Source organism: Oryx dammah, unplaced genomic scaffold (genome assembly GCF_014754425.2).
Source record: "Oryx dammah isolate SB20612 unplaced genomic scaffold, SCBI_Odam_1.1 HiC_scaffold_13, whole genome shotgun sequence".
NCBI classification, from domain to species: Eukaryota; Metazoa; Chordata; class Mammalia; order Artiodactyla; family Bovidae; genus Oryx; species Oryx dammah.
In genome coordinates, this window is record NW_024070197.1 from 5544190 (window position 1) to 5566134 (window position 21945).

Consider the following 21945-nt stretch of genomic DNA (forward strand, 5'->3'; position numbering starts at 1 on the left):
CTTGTGAATTGCTTTCAGCCCCCCAACCACAAGAGGCACTAAGCTTAAAGCTTTTAAAGATACAGAGCCTTTTCTAAAGAGCTAAAAATCATATTGGTGACAGGATTTCACTGTTGACTCAATGATTGCTGCCAGATCTCCATATTCTTTATCTTTTAACCTGGGAGGATGTTAATCAATGTAAACGGGATATGCTCCGATATTCAAACGGAAGCCGGTGGCTAACGTAGATGGTGCAAGCTCCTTGTCTGGAACTTTATTGGCTTTCCACGTAAATCAAGTTATTCAGCATCTTTTGTCCACTTAATTTTCCTTCTACACTGTTTCTTCCTAATCTAATCTTATATTAATAAATAAATAAGTTTTTTCCTTACCAACACCGTCCCTGCTTCGAATTCCCTGGATCCACTGGGGCTGGACTCCGGCATTAGGTTCTTCATTCCCTCCTTCTCTAGGATCCAGGACAGACCCAATCATGGGTCTGGGGTCAGCTCTATATTGTCTCCCACTAAGGGGACCGTTGGCAGGGCCGCATATTGGGACCTGAGTACCATGAGCTGCACCGTGTTGAGGTGGCTTTTAATGAAGGCCACCAATTTGTTTAGTAAGCATGGCCCGAAGGTGGGTAGTAGTAACAAGATAATCAGGGGCCCCACCAAGAAGGATATGAGAGTTGCAAACCAGGGGGATAAAATGAACCAGGATTCAAACCAGGTTTGAGACATTTCTCTTTCTCTTTTTCTCTGACTCAGCCCTTCTCTTATCTTGGCCAGGGATTCCCTGACTACCCCCGAGTGATTCATATAAAAACAACATTCTTCTCCTAATGCAGCACATAGGGCCCCCTGTTGGAGAAAAATCAAATCCAACCCCCTTTTATTCTGCAATACCACTTCCACCAGAGAACTCAGTGACTCTTGGAGGTGGCTGATTGAGCTTTCTAGTCTTTCAATATCAAGATCAATGGCTGCTCTTAGGCTAGAATAGTATTGATTCTGCACTATTAAAGAGGATATCCCAGTTCCTGCCCCAGCCGCCCCTAACCCCAGTAGGACTGTGAGGGTTAGGGCTGAGACTGGCTCTCTCTTGGACTGGTGTGAAGCTTCTAGTTTCGGGAGGATTTCATCACTGGAGTGATAGAACAGTCGGGGGACTAATAGTACCAATATGCAGAAATCTCTGGAGTCATTTAGCACCTGCCCGTGAATACAAGGGGCTAAGCCCATGGAGCAGGCCCACCAATTTTCTTGGGGAGGCACCAAGTACCTGGTTGTCTCTATAGAATCTATAGAATTGCAGAGATGTCGGTAGGTTTGGGGGACATTTCCTATGCAAAGGCCTAATCTGGCGTCTCCTTTCTGCTGCCATCTGCAAGCTCTGTGGTCTCTGGTTTGAATGTAAACTCCTGGGACAGTTATACCTTCATAATAGGGGGGTTTGATGTCATAACATAACCAGCAACTGCTAGTCAGGTCCAGGCGATTGGAATTTAGGACCCAATAGGTGTTGATTATCATATTAAATAACGGGTCCTGATCGTCTGTAATGTTAGGTCCCGTAAGGCTAACTTGAGGGGAGTTGCTTGTATTCGTAATGTAGGGCCCGGGAGGTATTTGGGTAGGTTCTCGGGGGGGGGGGGGGGCGGTGGCGAATGGGGGCGTGGGTAGGCTCTCGTGGCACTAGGACTGAATTGGGCCCTATGCCCTGATTTGGGCCGATCTGTATGGATCCTGCTTTCAATCTGATGGTAAACAGCAACCCATTGTCATTTCCTGACTGATATAGCCGGAGGCCCCAGGATTCTCCGGCTTCCCAACCAGGGAACTGTTTTCCTTCAGTTGAGAATTTGAGCTTCACTGGATTGCAAAAAAAGTTCATACAAGGCCCAGTTATGAGGGACCCCCTTCCATGTCCCCCAGTTGACCCAGTGGGCCCTGGAACGTGATCCAAGATAATCAAGGCACCACGAACAGGGGGCTCCCAATCGACCATCCCCATTGACTCACATCCCCAAACGGCACAATAATACTTGTCAGCCCCCCCGCAGTTATTGATGGTCGGTCCCATCTCCCTCCAGGGCACACATAGAAGTATGTTTCCCGTAAGCTTGCCCATTAGATGTAGTGGCTGCACTCAGGCCCTGAGTTAGTGGGGGGCCGAGTATTACACCTATTAATGCTAGCCCCACATTCAGGCTTGCCGGACATCTTTACCTCCCATTCACCGATGTCCCAAGATCCCACGGCCAGAAGACAGAAGTCGAATTCCAAGTCCTGCCACCAGGTGTTTTGGGGATGAATGCCTGAGGTGGAGTTAATTACTTCTCCCCTAGTTGTGCTTAGAATCATCCAAGCCAGGTTCCTTGGTTGATGAGGGTTAGCGGCAGCACTAAGCCGTATAGACAACAGTATAAACAGTACTTTTATTGCCTTTGTAGCTTGAGTTTGAATGGATTTGTTTTGTCCAGCTTGGTCTTCCATTGGGGGAGGAATTCTTCTCTTAGGGTGAACAGGTCCGCAGGCCATATGTGGGTGTAGTGAACCCAAGTAGATATGCCGTCAACCTTGAGAGCAGTGGGTGTTGTCAAGACAACTAGGAAGAGCTCTTTCCACCTGGGCTCTAGGGTCTCTTGACGATGGCAGCGCACGTACACCCAGTCTCCTGGTGGGTAGCAGTGGGGTTCAGGTGGTGGGCCTGATTCACATAATGCCTTGAGCCTCTTCCACGTGTCCCTATGGGAATATTGTAAGGACCAGAGACAAAAGAGTAATCTTTGATCATCCATCTCTTTTAGCACCTCTATTTTTAGTTTAGGAATTATTGGGGGAGGTATCCCATACATAATTTCGAAGGGGGTAAGTCCCAGTTGGTAGGGGGAGTTTCACACCCAATATAGGGCAAAGGGGAGGAGAGCCATCCAGTTTCTGCCAGTCTCAGCAACTAGTTTTGTTAATGTTTCTATGAGTGTTCTATTCATCCTCTCTACTTGTCCTGAGCTCTGGGGCCTATAAGCACAATGCAACTTCCACCTAGCCCCCAAAGCCCGGGCTACCCCCTGGCTTACCTGAGATACGAAGGCTGGCCCATTGTCCGACCCCACCTGTGCAGGAAACCTGAACCATGGCAAGATGTCTTCAATCAGCTTTTTGGCCACCACCTGTGCTGTTTCTCCCTTGGTGGGGAAAGCTTCTACCCACCCTGAGTAGGCATCTATGAATACCAGTAGATATTTGTATCCATATTTACCCGGTTTTACCTCAGTGAAGTCCACCTCCCAGTATGCTCCTGGCTGACTTCCGCATTCTCTAGACCTGTGGTTGGCTGGATGATGGGCAGCGTTAGTGAGCTGGCAGGCCTTGCAGGTTGATATGATATTTTCTATCGTCAATCTGATGTCTCTCATGGTAATCTTGGCATGTCTAATCAGGTCCTGCATCTTGCAGTTTCCCAGGTGAGTGGCATGATGCATCCTCAGTAACACCTGCTTTCCTAGTTCCTCCAGGAGGATCAGGGAGCTGTCTGCTGCCCGCCACCACCCGGCCAGTTGTTTGGTCATAGGCAAACTTTTTATCCAGTCTGAGTCTCTTGGTGAGTAGTTGGGTAAAGCTGGCAGAACAGGGTTCCCGGGGTCGGGCAACTGAAGGGTGGCTTCTATCATGGTGCCCTGGGCTGCATCTCGGGCTGCTCTGTCTGCCAGATTGTTTCCCTTTGAGGTCAGGGTGCCTGACTTTTGGTGTCTCGGGCAGTGTATTATGGCTAGTTTTTTTAGGCAGCCATAATGCCACGAGGAGGGCTTTTATTTCTTCTTTATTTTTGATCGTTTTACCCTCAGCCATGAGGAGGCCTCTCTCTCTGTAGATGGCTCCGTGTATATGGGCAATAGCAAAGGCACATCAGCTATCGGTAATGATGTTAAGTTTTTTGTCCTTCCCCAACTGGAAGGCTTTTGTTAGGGCGATTAGTTCAGCCCATTGAGCTGAAGTGCCCAGAGGTAGTGCTTCCACCCACACGATTTGGGTTTCCGTGGTTATGGCTGCCCCTGCGTACCTAAGCCCATCTCCGACGAAACTGCTTCCATCCACATACCAGGTAACTTCAGCATCCGCTAGAGGGCGATCTTGCAAGTCCCCTCTCGCGTTCCATGTACCTGGGCTAGTATGTCGCTGCAGTCATGGATTGTGCTTAGTCACTCAGTCATGTCTGACTCTTTGTGACCCCATGGTCTGGAAGCCCACCAGACTTCTCTGTCTGTGGGGCTTCTCCAGGCAAGAATACTGGAGTGGGCAGGCTATCCTTTCTTCAGGGGAACTTCCCAACCCAGGGATTTAACACCTATCTCTTACTTCTTCTGCAATTGCAAATGGACTCTTTACCACTAGAGCCACCTGGGAAGGCCCCATCTATATCTGTATCTATCAGTTCAGTTCAGTTGCTCAGTTGTGTCCCACTCTTTGCAACCCCATGGACTGCAGCATGCCAGGCTTCCCTGTCCATCACCAAATCCTAGAACCTACTCAAACTCATGTCCTTAGATTTGGTGATGCCATCCAACCATCTCATCTTCTGTCATCCTATTCTCCTCCTGCCTTCAATCTTTCCCAGCATCAGGGTCTTTTCAAGTGAATCAGTTCTTTGCATCAGTGGCTAAGTATTGGAGTTTCAGCTTTAGCATTAGTCCTTCCAATGAATATTCAGGACCAATTTCCTTTAGGATTGACTGGTTGGATCTCCTTGCAGTGCAAGGGACTCTCAAGAGTCTTCTCTAATACCACAGTTCAAAAGCATCAATTCTTTGATGTTCAGCTTTCTTCATAGTCCAACTCTCACATCCATACCTGACTACTGGAAAAACCATAGCTTTGACTAGACAAAACTTAGTTGGTAATGTCTCTGCTTTTTAATATGCTGTCTAGGTTGGTCATAACTTTTCTTCCAAGGAGTAAGTGTCTTTTAATCTCATGGCTGCAGTCACCATCTGCAGTGATTTTGGAGCCAATAATAATAATAATAATAAAGTCTGACACTGTTTCCACTGTTTCCCCATCTATTTGCCATGAAGTGATGGCACCAGATGCCATGATCTTAGTTTTCTGAATGTTGAGTTTTAAGCCAACTTTTTCACTCTCCTCCTTCACTGTCATCAAGAGTATCTGTATCTATCTATCTCCGGGAGTTGCTGAAGGACAGAAACCTGGCATGCTGCAGTCTGTGGGGTCACAAAGGTCAGACACGACTGAGCGACTGAACAACAAAAACTCCAATCTATATTTACACCTGCATCTGCATTTATATCTCTATCTGAAAAGTGAAAGTCGTGTCCTACTGTCTGTGCCCCATGGATGTAGCCCACCAGGCTCCTCTGGGGCTTCAAAATCCAGGTTAGGAAGCAGTGTAGCCGGATTGAGAGCAGTAGGCTGCAGAAAGATGATTCTGGAGGGGTTTAGCAGCAGTCCCTGGTAGTGGGTCAGCCGAGCGTTGCTGATCCACCTATCTGGGGGTTGTTTTAGGATGCCCTCAATGGCATGGGGAGCGGTGATATGCAACTCTTGCCCCAGCGTCAGTTTATCTGCATCCTTGACCATTAGGGCCACTGCTGCAATCATGTGAAGGCACGGGGGCCAGCCTGACGCCACAGGGTCGAGGCGTTTAGACAAGTAAGCCACCGGCCGCTTCCAAGTCCCAGATGCTGCATCAGTACCCCTTTTGCCACTCCTTGTTTTTCATCTACATACAGGAGAAAGGGTTTTGTAACGTCAGGCAACCCTAGGGTGGGGGCTGACAGCAGGGCCGTTTTAATAGTCTTGAAAGCGGTCTCCATCTGCTCCGTCCAACTGAAAGGGGTGGTACTTTTTGTGGCTTCATATAAGGGTTTAGCCAGTTCCACATAATTTGGGATCCAAAGACGGCAGAACCCAGCAGACCCCAAAAATTCTCTCACCCTTCGAGGTGAATCTGGGGTAGGGATTTTGAGTACCATCTCCTTTCGTGCCTCTGACAGCCATCTCTGTCCTTCCTTTAATACATACCCTAAGTAGGTGACCTCTGGTTGGCATATCTGAGCCTTTTTGGCTGAGGCTCAGTACCCTAATTTTCCAAGGGTCTGCAATAGTTCTCGGGTACCCATAAGGCAAGTCTGTTGGTCCTTTGCTGCAATTAAGAGGTCATCTACATATTGTAACAAGGTTAGTTGGGGGTGTTGTTGTCTGAGCTCACCCAGATCCTCATGGAGGGCCTCATCGAAGATGGTGGGAGGATTCTTATATCCCTGTGGCAGCCGGGTCCAGGTCAGCTGACCGTTGATTCCTTCTTTCGGGTCAGACCATTCAAAAGCAAAAAAAATAAAAGGTCCTGGCTCTTGGACGCCAGGGGAAGGCTGAAGAAAGCGTCCTTTAAATCTAAGACCGTATACCAGTGATGGTCCGGTGGGAGAGAGCTCAGGAGGTTGTATGGGTTCGGCACAGTAGGGTGAATATCTAAAACTCAGTGGTTGACTTTTTGTAAATCCTGCACTGACCGATAGTCACAAGAATTTGGTTTTTTAACAGGGAGCAAGGGGGTGTTCCAGGCCGACTGGCAGGGTCTCAAGATTTTCTGGGCTAGGAGCCTGCGGATATGGGGGGTGATCCCCTGTCAGACCTCCAGGGTCATGGGGTATTGTCGGACCCGGACGAGGTCGGCCCCTGGCTTGAGATCTACATATACAGGAGGGTGGTGTCTAGCAAAACCGGTTCCTCCTGTCTTGGCCCACGCCTCGGGGAATTCATCTAGCCATCTTTGAGTGTCTACCGGGGGCAGTATAGGTTTCTGGTGCAACCGATATTCATCTTCTAATTGAATGGTCAGTACTTGGATTGGTCTGCCTGCCTGGTGAAATATTTTAGTTTTTCCCAGGAGGAAATCAATCTGGGCCCCCATTTTGGTCAACAGGTCTCTTCCCAACAGCGGGAAGGGGCATTCCGGAATGACCATGAAAGAGTGGGATACCCGGCCCGCACCCAAGTCCACTGATCTTCGGGTAGTACATTGGTATTGTTTCATTCCGGTAGCCCCCTGCACCCAAGAGGTCTTTCCAGCCAGTTTTCCCTGGGGCTCTAGCAAAACCGAATATGGAGCCCCTGTATCAACAAGGAAGTCAATTGGTGTCCCCTCCACTCTTAGGGTTACCCTGGGTTTGGGGAGGGGCACTGAACCTTGTCCTCCCTAATCGCTCAGTTCTTTGACGGCCAGGATGGGGGTCTTTCGTGGTCCCTTCTTTTTCTTAGGGCATCCCTTGGCCCAATGTCCTTCCTCTTTACAATATGCACATTGGTTCTTTCCTAATGTTGGTCACGTAAGGGGATGGCTTTTACCTTCAGCCGCCAGGCGGCGAAACTGGCGCTCCCTTTCTTCCGAGTCAGAAACTGTTGCAGCCAGCAGGATGCATGCCATGTTACGGGTTTGGCGATCTGCTGCTTTGGCTTGTTTTTCCTCGGGGGTTTCTCGGGTGTTGTAGACTCTTTCTGCTACTGTTATTAAATCCTGGATACTCTTTTCACCCAGGCGTTCTAGTTTTTGTAACTTCTTCCTAATGTCAGGAGCCGCCTGGTTGACAAAATGCATTATCAAAGCAGCCTGAGTGCCTTCTGCTTCTGGATCCATGGGGGTGTATTGTCTAAAGGCCTCCATCAGCCTCTCCAGGAAGGCTGCTGGACTCTCGGTGGGGCCCTGCTGAACATCTCCCACTCTAGCTAGGTTAATAGGATTCCTTGCAGCTGCCTTAAGCGCCTCCAAAGAGAGTCTGGCGGTAGACCTGGAGCCTCTCCTTACCTTGTGCCGTATTGTAATCCCAGTCAGGTCGGGATAAAGGAAAAGAGGTGTTAATTTCATCTATATTAGTGGTGGGTTCTCCATTTGCCCCTGGGACCCTTTTACAGGGTTCATTCTGTATTCTTTCTCTCTTTACTATGGTGAAGAGAATCTGGAGCAGAGCAGCTGTTGGCAGTCGTCCCAGGTGGGCTGATGAGTAAAAAGCAGTTTCTAGAAGATTGGTTAAATCTCTAGGGTTGTCAGAGGACTTAGCATTTTGGGATCTCCAGTTATATAGGTCACTAGTAGAAAAGAGCCAATATTGATGAGATTGGTTTCCTTCCTCATCGGGGGGTCAACCACCCATAAGTGGAGGGCAACGGTTGAGTCTGCTGGCCCCTCCGGGGATCTAGCTCGCCGATGGCGAGTATTTAGTGTCCCCCCGCCCCGTGTTTCATCCCTGGGTGAAGGGATGACGGGGCCAGTGGCGGTTTGGGGGATTGGTAAGGGGGAGGAAAGAGAAGTTCTTCTTCTGTTCCCCCCTGCAAGATAGGGTATAGCAGAACCGTTAGTTCAGGCTCCTTGGGATTCTTCAGGTTCTTTCCTACACGTGTCACCAACACCTGAGTGGTAGAAAATCCCTGTTGAGGCAAAAAAGGTTTTACCCAAGGAAGGGGGCGCAATATGATATTTTCCCATACTATGATATAGGGAACTTGGTCAGGGTGTCCGATCCGTGGTCGGAAGATGATATCCCAGACTCGGTGTACAGTTCTCAAGTCAAAGGTGCCTTCTGAGGGCCAGCCTACATGGAAAGTTGGCCATTCTGTGCTGCAAAAAGTGATTAATTTATTTCTTTTAATTTCTACACTGAGGTCATGAGCGTGCATCTTAACCTCCTTAAAATGATCAGTAACCAAGGATAGAGGTGTGGGGCTAGAATGGTGTTGCCCCATCGTCCCTGGATCAGTCAGATGTTGGTAAAGTAACACAGACAATACGAACAGCCACACAGAGAGACAGAGAGGAGAAATACACCTCCAGGAGTCCGGAGGCAAAACTGAAAGATGACGGCCTCCGGCCGTTCAGTGGGAGCGACCCGCTATCGTCTACAGAGAACAAGGGCACTCCGTCCCCTCCGAGAGTCGGGGACGTCTCCCAATGACCCCCCCAATGGTGACCCGTCGGCACATCCGCCTGAGTCATATACTGGTCTCAGAAAATAGGGCCTGTCAGAAACGAAAACAAAGACAGAAAAAAGCTTACCGGCTGCAGATGACTCTCCGGATCGGTCTTCCCAGGAAGCCGGTGGGAGATCCTGGATGAGCCCCCAAATATTATGCCCAAGTCGCGAAATCTCCCAACGACCACCTGGGAGCCGAAATCCGATGCAAAAGCAAGAGAGTTTTTACTACCAAGCTCGAGCTGTGGCTCCCACTGTTACCGATGCAGTGGCTATAGGGAGGAGCCCCGGGTTTTGGATTACATTGCTTATATAGGGATTATACATGGAAAAAAAGGATTTCGAGGTAGGGGGACGTCTGATTGGTCACTTTCTTTCGAAGAGTTGTGTGTTGGTTCTTGATTGGTCCCTATTGTCTAGGTAGACCAAAAGTTCCTGAGCGTTAAGTCAGGAGATTTTGGTCTGGGGTCTGATTGGCTCGTGGGTGGTGGGGTGAGGTCAGGGGATTTCCAAAGGCTCTTTTCCTGGAACCTTACAAAATAGAGTTTCTCTTTTAACCAAATGGAGTAGCTTAGGTTCTTCATCTGACTCTAGTTAACTAGGTTTTCCAATCACATTCCTTTATCTTCATAATAGTATGTTAAAGATTTATTTAAAATTTATTTGTTTATGGCTGCACTGGGTCTTTGTTGCTTCAGGGGCTTTTCTCTATTTGCAGCGAGCAAGGGCTACCCTCTAATTACAGTGCATGAACTTCTCATTCTAGTGGATTCTCCTGTTGCAATGCGTGGTCTCTGTGTGTTTGCGCAGTAGTTGTGACTCCCCAGCTCTAGAGCACAGAATCATCACTTGTAGCCTACAGGCTTAGTTGTTCTCAGGCATGTGGGGATTTCCCGGATCAGGGATCAAACCTGTGTGCCTTGCATTAGCAGGCGGATTCTTTACCTCTGAGCCACAAGGGAAGCCCCAAAGCTTGTTTCTTTACATATATCTTGGAGCCAATAACTGGGTGAGTTTAGGTTACTGTGTAGATAGGGAGTTGATGTATTGAATGATTATTGTGTAAGCAGAGAATGTTTCACTTTTTTTTTTGTTTTTTAAAAAATGACGGTCTTTTTGTATTACACAACAGAACTTACATGAACCACTTATTAATGGTTCTTATTAATAGTCATAAAATGCCTATATGTCTATCTACTGATAGATTTCTAAGAGGTATTTAGAAAAGTGGTTTGTTTTTTTTTTAATTTTTAAAATTATTTTAGGGAATTCCCTGACAGTCCAGTGGATAGGATTCAGTAGTTTCACTGCAGCGAGCTTGGATTTAATCCATGGTCAGGGAATCAAGATCTCATAAGCCACATGGTCCAGCAAATATATATATATGGTTTACAGAATTCTTTATTTTCTCAATGCAGTATTTGTGGAACAGTTACTAACTGCCATTTATCTTTTACACTATTCATTAGAATGCTTCTTTTGCACTGTTTACCATTCCAATGTATTGCCTGATTGATTCTTGTTTGCTCAGTTGCTCAGTCCTGTCTGACTCTTTGTGATCTCATGAACTGAAGCCCACCAAGCTTTCCTCTCCATGGAATTTTTTTCAGGCAAGAATAGTGCACTGGGTTGGGATTTCCTGCTCCAGGGGATCTTTCCTACTGAAGGATTGTATCCCCCTGTGCCGTGTCTTCTGCATTGGCAGGCAGTTTCTTTACCACTGAGTCACCTCTCTAGTCCTGTATGTTCTTTATCTTTTAAATATGTTTAGGTGTGCATAAAGTCTGTACAATATACCATTAGTTTCTCCTGAATTATGAGACAGCAGTGTGTTTAGTACAAAGTAAGATGAGCTTTGAGGTCATGGTGAGAAAATGTTTTCTTTGCGAACTGACGTGAGTTTGCATAAAATGAATGTTTTCCGATTGTATTTGAAACTACACTACCCTAAAGTTAATTTGAATTACATATAATCACTCTTTTTTAAAGAGTTATATTCCTTTAGTGTTCTATAGTTTTAAGATCATCATTACGAAGATTCATAATTCTGTTCAGGATGGATAGGACTTTTGGTATAATATTATGTGTTTGACAAGAAATAATTTATTTATGAATTATAATTAATAGAATACCTGTGGTTCTTTATGTCTTGTAGATATGTCTCATATACATATGACCAAGAAATTACCAGCAAAAGCAAACAGTGGGAAAGGGGAAATTTTTCAAAGAGTGATATTTGGAAGAGCTGAAAGCCTTGAAATCAAAGATTTTCGCCTCAGGAAGATCCAGGAAAATATACATGACTTTGATTGTCTGTGGACAGATGATGAAAGAAATGACAAAGGAATGTCTACATCCCATAACAAAATCTCACTGATGGAAGAGATCATCATAGTAGAAGTGATGCAGGAAATGGACCTTTTGAAAGGCACGGATCAAGCTTTCAGGATGAATTGCAGATGGTACAATCTGAAGGGATAATTTTTGAATGTAGTCAAGTTGTGACAAACATCAGCGCCTCAGGTTTATCATCTCAGAGAACTCGTAATGTCTGCAAAGGCTTCTCTCATAAACATGAGAATGCTGTTATGCACCCTTCAGAACTGTTACCAGACCATGAAACGCAAAAGAAAAGGCCTGAAAAATGTAATGAGTGTGACATAACCTTTCTTCAGGACTCAGAACTCACTAGACATCAAAGAATCCATCTAGGACGAAAACCATATAAATGGGACGTGTGCGACAAGGCTTTTAATCAAACTACAAAACTTGCAGTACATTGGAGAATTCATACTTGAGAAAAACCACATAAATGTGATATGTGTAGCAAGGCCTTTAATCAAGCTGCAAAATTTGTAATTCATTGGAGATATCATATAAGAGAGAAAGCATATAAATGTGATGTATGTGGCAAGGCCTTTAGTCAAACTTCAAACCTTGCAGTTCATCAGCAAATTCATACTGGAAAGAAGCCTTACAAATGCAATGTATGTGACAAGGCGTTTAGTCATACTGCAAACCTTACTGTTCATCAGAGTCTTCATACTGGAGTGAAAGCACATAAATGTGATATATGTGGCATGGCCTTTAATGAAGCTGCAAAACTTGCAGTTCATCAGAGATTCCATATGGGAGAGAAACCACATAAATATCATATTTGTGGCAGAGCCTTTAGTCAAACTGTAAACCTTGCTGTTCATTGGAGAGTTCATACTGAAGAGAAACCATATAAATGTGATGTGTGTGGCAAGCCATTTAGTCATACTGGGAACCTTGCTGTTCATCAGAGAGTTCATACTGGAGAGAAACCATGTAATTGTGGTACATGTGCCAAGGCTTTCAGTATAAGTTTAAGCCTTGCTGTTCATCAGAGAGTTCATACTGGAAAGAAACCATATAAATGTGATGTATGTGGCAAGGCCTTTAATCAGACTGCAAAACTTGGACTTCATCAGAGAATTCATACTGGAGAGAAACCTTATAAATGCGATGTGTGTGGAAAGGCATTTAGTCGTGCTGGAAACCTTACTGTTCATCGGAGACTTCATACTGGAGGGAAACCATATAAATGTGATATATGTGGCAAGGCTTTCAGAGTAAGTTCAAACTTTGCTGTTCATCGGAGTGTCATACTGGAAAGAAATCATATAAATGTGACGTGTGTGGCAAGGCCTTTAGTCAAACTACAGGACTTGCAGTTCACCAGATAATTCATACTGGAGAGAAACCATATAAATGTGATGCATGTGGCAAGGCCTTTAATCAAACTACAAGACTTGAACTTCATCAGAGAATTCATACTGGAGAGAAGCCATACAAATGCAATGTATGTGACAAGGCATTTAGTCATACTGCCAACCTTACTGTTCATCGGAGACTTCATGCTGGAGAGAAACCACCCAAATGTGATGTGTGTGGCAAGGCGTTTAGTCATACTGGAAAACTTGGTATTCATCAGAGAGTTCATACTGGAGAGAAACCATATAAATGAGGTATATGTGACAGGGCTTTCAATGTGAATGCAAACCTTGCAGTTCATCAGAGAATTCATACTGGAGAGAACCTTACAAATATAAAAATTGTGACAAACCACTTAGGTACAGTCATCCATAACTCATCATCAAGCAGGTCAGACAGGAGAGAAACCATATAAATATGATGTATATGGCCGGTGCTTTATTTGAAATGACAAACTTAGAAACCATCAGAGAATTCATACTAGAGAGAAACATTAGAAATGTGACAGTTGTGAGAAACATGTTAGTGCAACTATCGTGAGTGTGACAAAGCCTTTTGTCAGCGTTCAGGCCTTATAATTCAGAGAATTCATACTGCATAGAAAAGATAAAAGTGAAATGAATGTGGCAGTTTCTAGGGCATGTTCAGCCTGAACTTCCCATTAGGCAGCTCATACAGGAGAGAAACCACATAAATGGTATTATGTGGCAAACCCTTCAGTCACAAAGAATGATGTTGCAGATCATCTGAGAATCCATATTATAAGCACCTTTTGAAAATAAATTTATCAGGTTTTTGCACAAGCTTGGCCTCCCCCGTGTTGACTCTCTCTTTCTTTCTCCCTCTCCCTCCCTCTCTTTTTCAGGCTGATCACTTGGAACACAAAGGCTCTCTGAGTTCACATTTCTGCCCGGGCTTCTAAGACCCACGCAAGAGGAAGCCCAAGGCAGGGTACCCACCACTATTCAAGTGGGTGCCGGTTGCCTACGTGAACAGAGCAAGCCTCTTGTCTGAGACTTTATTAGCTCTTTGTGTAAGCCAAGGAATGCCAGCCTCTTTTTCTCCTCTATTTTTTCACTACATTATTCTTCCCTAATCTCTCTTTAAATTTCTAATTAATCTCTCTTTAATTGCCAACTCTGTCCCCACTTCGAATTCCCTGGATCCACTGGGGCTGGACCCCGACACCATATGGCAGTGAAAACTTAGACATGTACAGAATGTGGTAAAATATATAAACTTTTTGACCCTCAGAAAATTCAAACTGGAGGAAAACTACACATATGTATTAGGTGTGGGAAAGCTTTGATTCTGTGTTCAGGCCTAACTCATCATCACTTAATTTTTTTTTTTTCAATATTGTGATGGTTTTTGCTGTACATCAACATGAATAGGCCATAGGCGTACATTTGTCCCCTCCCTCCTGAACCCACCTCTCTCACCACGGTATTCCTCCAGATTGTCCCAGGGCACTTGCTCATACATCAAACTCCAACTGGCTCTTTTACATATGGTAATATGCGAAGAGTTGACTCATTGGAAAAGACTCTGATGCTGGGAGGGATTGGGGGCAGGAGGGGAAGGGGATGACAGAGGCTGAGATGGCTGGATGGCATCACTGACTCTATAGACGTGAGTCTGAGTGAACTCCAGGAGTTGGTGATGGACAGGGAGGCCTGGAGTGCTGCGATTCATGGGGTTGCAAAGAATCGGACAGGACTGAGCGACTGAACTGAACTGAACTGAACATATATGTTTCAGTGCTAATCTCTTAAATCCTGCCATCCTATTTCTTTTTTTTTTCAATAGTTTTTCCTTAGCGTTACTTTTTCTATCCACGTTATGACCCAGATTTAATGTTTAATTTACATTTCTTTCCTGCCTTACACTAACAAATACATAAGTCAGTGGGTTACTTTGAGACTTTTGTAACATTAAAATGCATGTCGACAATGACAGGGAACATAGTATGTGCCCTGTAAATGTAAAGAAAGACAGTTCCTTTAGCACCTGAGTTCAGTCAGATAATACACATAACATCTTATGAAAAATCCAGCAAACATTTTGACCAACCCAATACTTGGCCAAGAAGCCCTTCTATGCCACCCCTTCCACTTTTCCACTGGTACAGCAGACATTGGTACAGCAATGTACAATTGATTGACCTGGACACAGTGCCAAGTTGAAAATTTTGGTGAAAATAAATTCTAATGTCTTAAGACTTTATATTTTACAATGTGATTTGTTGTCCACAACTGACAGATCTTTCAAAAACAGACAACAAAGAAATTAGAGAAAATATATTAAAAATTTTCAACAAGAATTAATTGCTTAATTAGCATGAAGTGTATAATAATTTGACATTCCATTACATTGAAGTACTGACTTAAGTATTACATATTATGATGTAAACAAGTTTTTCTCATAGAAGTATTTGAAGCTTTGTCATCCTAAGCATGGAACAGAAACTTTTATAAAGAAGAATTCATTTCTCATTAAAAGTTTTTTCTCTCTTTAATAATCTGTAAAATTCATTTTTGGCTATGCCAAGTCTTCATTGTGCTGGCTTCTTTCTCTTTTTGCAGCAGCAATCGGGCTATGAATTCTCCACAGAAACTTGGCTGGGGTATGGTTGGAGACTGGCATTTTGATGCTTCTTTTGGTCAGTCCAGAGGACTCAGTTTTGTGTGTTTTTTTTTTTTTGGCTGTGCTGAGCCTCTTTTTGATGCACGTGGGCTTTCTCTAGCTGTAGCAAGGAGAAGTGAGTTTCTAGTTACCTGTGTGCAGGCTTCTCATTGCTGTGGGTACTGTTGTTGCAGAGCACAGGCTTTAGAGCACAGGCTCAGTACTTGTGTTGCACAGGTTTAGTTGCTCTGAGGCACGTGGTATCCTCCCAGACCAGGGATCAAACCCGGGTCCTATGCATTGGCAGGTAGATTATTTACCACTGGACCACCAGGAAAGTTCTACTCAGTGTCTTTTAACTGGGCGCTATGTATGTTAAAACACTGCCAAACAAAATGGGGGTCATCAATCAATAACTGGGAGATCTAAAAACCAGGAGAGACTCCGCCAAACTTCTCTGGACTTGCTGAAGAGGTGGATGGACCCAAGAGACCCGTCCTGAAATACCAAGGCCAGAATGTCCAAAGCACACTATGGTGCATGCTTTTCCTCAATCCTGCTTCCCCCTCAGAGTGTACTTTCACGTTCAGACACACATCTGGATACACTTCCAGACGCAGGCGTGTGTCCTAGGCTCCGCCCCTCATTGGCCCTTTCCTCTGGAACCTTACGCTTGAGAGTCTCTGGTGTCTCCACTTGAAGGACGTGAGTTTACAGCAATTCCTGAAGCCAAGACTTGGTAGATGTGGGCTCCCTGGGAATAGTGAGGTACTGTTTTTAGCTTTTCAGTCTTGTTAAGCTCCGCCCATAGGGTCCCCTCTACTCTATATCTGTGGTCGCGGGTCACTTCGGACCTTCCTAATCCCCCAGCCTTTCCTCCCCAAGTAAATTCAGTTGTTACCTTGAGAGGCCTGTGGTCTAATTTCCTTTCAGTGTAAAATCCTGAGGTAACATATATCGTGCATGAAATATATAGTAATTTACAGAGGGAAAGTGATTATCATTGAGACATGGCACTTGATAATTTTGTAAATATACCAAAACACTTGTAGGAACTAGCTTAGAATTTCATCTTTGCAACTGGTGGTGGAGCTGGAGTTCCTTCTCGAGTGTTAGGGAGGCGTATTACTGTCCTTTTCTGGTTTATATGACCAGGGTAATAAATTGACTACAGAGACTCTTCATTTTAGGAGATTATTTTCAGTGATGGGTATGAGCTCTAGAATCAAAGAAAAATATAAAATAGTCTTTATGCTCAGACATTTCCAACTCTTTGAGACCCCATGGAGTGTAGCCCGCCAGGCTCCTGTGTCCATGGGATTTCCCAGGCAAGAATACTGGAGTGGGTTGCCATTTCCTAATCCTGGGGATCTTCTGACTCAGGGATAAAACCCCCATCTCTTGCATCTCCATTGGCAGGAGGATTGTTACCACTGAGCCACCTGGAAAGCCTCTTTGGTCTGATACTAGTGTTTTATTTGAATTAAAGAAGTGAGTTTTGGTTGGTAGTTTTCCAGTCAGTGAGACCCAGTGTGGATTTTGCTGAATTATGGGCTGCTGACAAGTGAAGTGGAAAGTGGTGTATAATAGTGGGAAAATACCTTACGATATCAGAGAATCTGAAGACATTTGAGGGATAATTTTAGATTTTGTGCATCAAGGTTGACTGTCAGTGCTCCACTAAACCTAAGATGATTATGTGGGGCAGATGATCAAGAAGCAGTTAGCGTCAAGTAATGAGGCCTGGTTATTTGTGGGAATGTTGCTGGTGGAATATTGTCAGAGATTAAAAATTGGTTGAAAATGCTTCTAGCTAACAGGCCTTTGATAGAGTTGAGTAGGAGTGGGTTGTTTCATTAATTAAAATTAATCAGAGAAGGGAGGTTGTCCTAGAATTGTGAAGCCAGTGACAGGAGTTCTGTACACAGCTGTGTGGGATGTAGAGTCAGGGTTATTAATAGGCTCGGGTCTTGATGTGCAACATGTGGGCTGATTGGATAATAAGATCTTAAAAATGGAAGCCTGTGAGGATTGGTAATCCTGTTAATGGGAGACTTCATGATGAGGGCTGTAGTGGGGAAACGCATTGCTTTCAGTGGTTTATCTACTCAGAGTGGGGGATACTGATTTTACTGTGGTTAGAGTGGCCAGAAGCTTTGGAATCTAAGGGACTATGAAGGAGGCCCCACTTCCTTAAAGAGCTGGGGTATCTTCCAATTACATCAGTCAGGGACAACAGGCAGCAGTGAGATTTGGGCCTTTCTCTGTGACTTCTTCCCTGAGCTCAGTTGAGCCATATCTCAAGGACCTTTAAAATTTTGTGATAGCCCCAGTTCCAGGCATGTTTTCCCAGGAAGGCCAGTTTCTTGGTCTCCATACTAAGTGCCCAGCCCTTGCATTTGCGGCTTGTGTGTGGCCTGGGCCCAGTGGTCTCTACTGTTTAGTCCTGTTGCTCAAAGAGCACAGAAAAATGGTGAAAAAATGTGGGAAAGTGGAGAGGAAGCTATCGGGGGTCTAGGAGAGTTGTGAGAGGAGGCAGGTTTCAGCCTCTGGATGAGCCCTATGAATGGTGTATGTGTGTGTTGCAAGCATAGTGGTGTGACCCAGTTCAAGCTCACTCTGCTGCCTGCGAGAGAGGCCAGTGCTTCAGGGAGATGACTTCTTGAGGCAAACTATGGGGCTTCATTTGAAAACCCGCTGACCAAGAAGATGGCTAATATCTCAAAATAGCCATCTTGTTGGTGTCTGAATGCCAGATTCTTTTATGAAACTAGAGAAAGAAGCAGTGAGGAAATAAAGTCAGAAGGGAGGATTGAGAGGGAGAGGCAGTGGGGAAGTAAGGTAAAAAGGGCCATCAGTAAAGGGCCATCAGTCTTGCAGTACCTCTCAGGGACAGCCAGCCTTCTGTGTTCATCTCTTCTTTCCTGCAGCCATTCACAGGTTGGGAGGTCAGAGTATCTCCCTGTGAGCTCAACAAAGGCACTTTAGCTTAACAGTCAGACCAAGAGGTAGGGTCCTCTGAGGCCAGCCATTATGGATGATTACAATAACCACAGCAGTGAGAGGCAAGGCAAAGAAACCTTCCAACTTGGAATCAGAATTGGCTCTTCCCTGCAACAGTTGTGGGATCACGTTGTGTGGAACTGTTGACAAGGGTGGTCTCAGTTTTGACTGGAGGACCTGGATGTGGGCTCATGGCTAATTGTGGGTTGCCTGGAAGGGTGGGCATGCCACAGTGTCTTAGCTCAGTTTCCCTGGGACACAGATGCTGTGACTGAGGTTTGTGTGTGTTGGTTGATTGGGAAGGTCATGATCACACCTGTGGAGGAAGGAAGGAAGGAAGTGGAATTGGGAAGAGGACTGTCACCCAGCAATATGTTAGAATCAAGGCCTGAGCTGAGCCCACAGGGAGGGATGGATGCATTGGCCCTGGAGGTGGGATCCAGAAGGTTCCCCACAGCATCAACTCCATGGAGTGGATTTTGTGATGTCTTTTGGAAGAGCAAGAATCACTATGAAACCTTAAAATAACTGTTGGTAAAATCCCAGAGATGATATTGTTGGTTACTTTTAGTATTTTCTGTTATTTTGAGTTGTAATGAAGGTTTCTGATGGATTTGGAAGGAAAAAAAGACCTTGGAGTGTATCTTTGGAGGTTGTTGAAGTCTCACTGGTACATGTGCATCAGCATACACATCTTCTTTTTATTATTAGAGTTTGGAGATGACAGTTTTGGGGGCTGGCTGAGGTCACCCTGACTAATAAGAAGATGTCTTGAATCCTGTTTGCTGCTCGGGCACCTTCATGTGTATTATTCCATCGTAAATGCATGAGTTGTTAAACCTTGGAATCTTTCTGGGGATTGCATAGCACGATGGGTGGATTATTACTGAATGTATGGAGAGTGTGTTGATCCAGATGAAATTTCATAAGGGTCTTTCAACCTAGAAGGAACATGGTGCTAAACTTTGATGGCCGAGGGATTTCGTTAGGGAGGGGCCATTGAATCTCAGGATATAAGGAAAGATCGGGCTCCCCAGGTGGTGCTAGTGATAAAGAATCACCTGCCAGTGAGCGATGGCGCCCCACTCCAGCACTCTTGCCTGGAAAACCCCATGGACGGAGGAGCCTGGTGGGCTGCAGTCCATGGGGTTTCGAAGAGTCGGACACGACTTCACTTTCACTTTTCACTTTCCTGCATTGGAGAAGGAAATGGCAACCCACTCCAGTGTTCTTGCCTGGAGAGTCCCAGGGACAGGGGAGCCTGGTGGGCTGCCATATCTGGGGTCGTGCAGAGTCGGACACGACTGAAGTGACTTAGCAGCAGCAGCAGCCAGTACAGGAGACATAAGAGACGCGGGTTTGATCCCTGAGTCGGAAGGAGGGCATGGCAACCTACTCCATGATCCGAGGAGTCCTTTGGACTACAGTCCATAGGGTCGCAAAGAGTCAGACATGACTGAAGCGACTTAGCTCACGGGCACAGGGAAGGATTATTCGTAGACTCCGAGGACTATCAGTTCCATAGCAATCTGGAGTACAAAGGCTTATTCTGGAGATGATGCAGCTGCTATTTCTTGCTGCCAGTGCAGTGGGGTTCTCTCCATGTCTTTCCAAATCACGTGCATGTGCCACATACCTGCACAATACAGGTAAACAGGAACTCTTGTGAATGGTTGGGGGGAATGTAAATGGTACATGGAACATTAGTCCTTCCAATGAACACGCAGGACTGACCTCCTTCAGAATGGACTGGTTGGATCTCCTTGCAGTCCAAGGGACTCTCAAGAGTCTTCTCCAACACAACCGTTCAAAAGCATCAATTCTTCGGCGCTCAGCCTTCTTCGCAGTCCAACTCTCACATCCATACATGACCACAGGAAAAACCATAGCCTTGACTAGATGCACCTTAGTTGGCCAAGTAATGTCTCTGCTTTTGAATATACTATCTAGGTTGGTCATCACTTTTCTTCCAAGGAGTAAGCGTCTTCTAATTTCATGGCTGCAATCACCATCTGCAGTGATTTTGGAGCCCAAAAAAATAGTCTGACACTGTTTCCACTGTTTCCCCATCTATTTCCCATGAAGTAATTGGACTGAATGGCATGATCTTCTTTTTCTGAATGTTGAGCTTTAAGCCAACTTTTTCACTCTCCACTTTCACTTTCATCAAGAGGCCTTTTAGTTCCTCTTCACTTTCTGCCATAAGGGTGGTGTCATCTACATATCTGAGGTTATTGATATTTCTCCCGGCAATCTTGATTCCAGCTTGTGTTTCTTCCAGTCCAGCGTTTCTCATGATGTTTATATATATATGACATATATTATGATATAAACACATTTTTCTCAAAAGTATTTGAAGCTATGTCATCATAAGCAGGGAACAGAAACAGTTTCTATAAAGAAGAATGCAGTTCTCATGACAGGAAATTTTTTCTCTCTTTAATAACTTTTAAAATTTATTTTTGGCTGTGCTGGATCTTCACTGTACCCCTGGCTTTTCTCTCCTTGCGGCGAGCAGGGGCTATAAATTCTGTACATAAAATACATAAACGTGGCTGGTGTTTGGTTGGAGACTGGCATTCTGAATCTCCTTGTTTGGGTCAGTCCAGATCCCTCGATGTCTTTTTTTCTTTCGGTTGTGCTGAGCCTTTCTCTGTGCAGCAAAGAAAGCTGCACGTGGGCTTTCTCTAGTTGCAGCAAGCAGGAACTACTCTAATTGGTATGCTGGCTTCTTACTGCTATAGCTACTCTTGTTGCAAAGCACAATCTTTAGAGTACAGGCTCAGTACTTGTGTTGCTTGGGCTTAGTTGTTCCAAGGCACATGGTATCCTTCCAGACCAGGGATCAAACCTGTGTCCCATGCATTGGCAGGTGGATTCTTTATCTCTGGACCATCTGGGAAGTGTCACTGAGTGGCTTTCAACTGAGCAAATCCCAGTATCTTTCAACCAGGATCCTCCTGTGTCTTTTAACTGTTAATACACTGCCAAATAAAATTTGGGGTCATCACCCCATAACTGGGAGATCTGAAAACCAGGAGAGACTCCCCGAAACTTACCTGGACTTCCTGAGGAGGACGATGGGCCCAAGAGGCTGTTCCTGATTTACCAAGGCTACTATGTCGGAAGCTCAGAATGGTACCTGTTTTGCTCCAGCCTGCATTCCCCTCAGGGTGCATTGTCATTGGGTTGCTGCAGTGATTAATAAGCTTGATCTCTGAAGAAGTGGAATGTCAAGATATTTTTCTCTTTCTAGGTGTTACTATGAGGTGTTACTAAGAGCTGTGTGTTTCACATTCCAGCTTGTCATCCCTACACAAAGCCAGTTCTTTTTTACTTAAACTGCTTAAATTAATTCTAATTGCAGGAATATTTCTGGGTCCAGCCAGCACCCCACATCAATCCCCACCCACCCCTACCCACCTCCAGCCCGGCCACCACACCAGGTTTCAATTCCCATACTGAACTGCTTCAGCCTCATCAGCAGGAATCCTGTTAAGAGGAAACCTTATTCTTCAGCGCAATTATCCCACAGAATTTTAAGTTTTTACTTTAAAACTGTTATAATTATGAGAAATCAATGATGCAACACAAGATGGGAAAGACTTTCA

General features: G+C 45.1%; 1 protein-coding gene and 1 long non-coding RNA gene across 2 annotated transcripts in view; both read left to right on the top strand.

Annotated features, from left to right (window-relative positions):
• LOC120872091 overlaps positions 1-11597 on the top strand; it is a 36730-nt gene extending 25133 nt beyond the window's left edge. The window contains exon 4 of the long non-coding RNA XR_005723171.1: positions 11124-11597. This is a non-coding gene — a long non-coding RNA (uncharacterized LOC120872091). The remainder of the gene's footprint in view (positions 1-11123) is intronic.
• Positions 1-21945, top strand: part of LOC120871946 (zinc finger protein 420-like) — a 719570-nt gene that overhangs the window by 632382 nt on the left and 65243 nt on the right. The gene's annotated exons all lie outside the window — the stretch shown is intronic.